General features: G+C 37.7%; 1 pseudogene; it reads right to left on the bottom strand.

Moving 5' to 3' along the window:
- Positions 1 to 1,101: 1,101 nt before the first annotated feature.
- LOC102844635 lies at positions 1,102 to 1,773 on the bottom strand (annotated as a pseudogene).
- Positions 1,774 to 1,932: the final 159 nt, after the last annotated feature.

The following is a 1,932-nucleotide window of genomic DNA, read 5'->3' as shown; positions in this document are numbered from 1 at the left end:
CATGTTTTGGTGTCAGGGTTATGCTTAATTCAAAGAATGTTTTTTGGAGTGTTCCTTCTTTTTCAATGTTTTAAAATACTTTAAATAAAATGGGTGATAAATCTTCTCTGGATGTTTTATAGAATTCAGCCATGAAGACATCTGGTTCAGAGATTTTTTATTTTTATTTTTGTATGTATGTATGTATGTTTGTGTATATGTATTTATGGTGGAGATTTTTGTGACTTGCTCAATTTCTTCTCCTGTGGGGAGTCTCTTAAGTGTTCTAGAAGACAAACAAGTTAATGTCTTGTTTTCTTTTTTTGTTTTCTTGTTTTATCTTTTGTGTCTCTAGGCTTAAGTCATTATTAAATTGAAGCACTGGTTTATTCAGATAAGCACTGAGAGACAATCTTTAGTAACTAGCAGAGGAGACATGTACTGAAGGCTTCCCACAATAGTGTCCAAACACATACAAACACCTTTAATGGAATAGGATATTCTAAGGAAGGACAAATTGCATGATCCATTGAGATAAAACTCATTAGAAGGGAAAAAAATTGGCAAAGACTGAGGAAATTGTTCAATAACAAAACAAAAGATAGCCATCAATATTTTTACTGATTCCACCTAGAAAACACCCAAACTTGGGTAAAGTAGTAGCATATATGCAATAAAATAACTAAAAATACTCAAATCTATAATACTTAAAGCTTTATAATACTACTTAGATAGTTGGAATTTACTTCAGATGTCATTTCAAGTAAGTCAAACCTGTATACTCAAGTATTACAGTGACAGTGAGTTGAATTGAAGCTGTACCTGTATCAACTCTCAAGGGAAGCAGTAGATTTATATTCTGCCCCTTCCCTACAGCACTAAGTTTTAGTTTGTAAGGATAGGAATATTTTGACTTGAAGCCATACTTGTGTGAAATTGAGACTGCAGAATTTATGCCTGACTAACCATGAAAGTGACTGAAAAAAATGTATCATTGACTACTTATACATTGATGCTTCAGTAATCTTGCTGTGTAAGGCTTCAAGAAAGAGAAGCAAAGAATACATGTTCTTTCTATTTTTTTTTATCTTTAAAGTTTTTATTGTTGGATGCAGATGGACTTTAGATTTTGTTGAAAACAGCCACGTCCATGGACTGCACATAGTCTTCCAAAGCAGTTATCTGTTCCTCCAGCATATCTGTGCCTACTTTACTATCTTCAACTACATACTGTATCTGAAGCTTCTTAATTCCATATCCCACCAGTAATACTAACTTGAAAGAGTCTCAGACCAAGCCATCTGCCTGAATACTTCTGACACCTTCTTCCAGTATTGCCATGTTGGTTTCACAAGGCTTCAGGTCTAGTAAGATTGAAGACTTGGCAAGAAGCCAAGGTTTTTTGGCTTTCTTTGATTCATACTGTGCAAGACGTTCTCCTCTTAGCTTCTTTGCTTCCTCACTTTCCTCCTCCTCACCAGATCCAAAGAGCTCAATGTCCTTGTCAACTTTCCTGTCCGCAGCTCCACTTTCTGTGGTGTCTTCCACATTAGCTGGGTCACAGGACTGGGCCAAAATACATGCCCAGTACTTTCATCGCTCCTGGCAGGCTGGCCTTTTCCTTCTCATAAGGCTTGGCATGACTATACCAATGTAGGACATGACACAAGTCGGCAGGTGAGGGGCTGGAGATTGCTTCAAATAACGCCACATCTGCTTGTGATAGCTCTTGTCAGCCAGATAATCATTGAGGACCTGGAGGCCAGTGGCAGTCTTAAGGTTTCTGAAGCCCATGATATCATCTGTACATGGAGCTAGGCGGCAGCAGAGGTGAAGAAGAGGGAAGGAAGTCGGCTCCAAACAGTCAAAGAGGCAGGGAGGAATGACTCCTTTCTATTTTTTTTTTAAACAATGACAATATAATGCTAGTGACAGGTATACAGGAGCCCTTTT

Source organism: Elephantulus edwardii, unplaced genomic scaffold, assembly GCF_000299155.1.
Source record: "Elephantulus edwardii isolate Elephantulus edwardi_28Jun2011 unplaced genomic scaffold, EleEdw1.0 scaffold00085, whole genome shotgun sequence".
Classification (NCBI taxonomy): Eukaryota; Metazoa; Chordata; class Mammalia; order Macroscelidea; family Macroscelididae; genus Elephantulus; species Elephantulus edwardii.
Note: the sequence above shows the minus strand (reverse complement) of the source record. Positions and strands in the feature narration are given on the sequence as shown.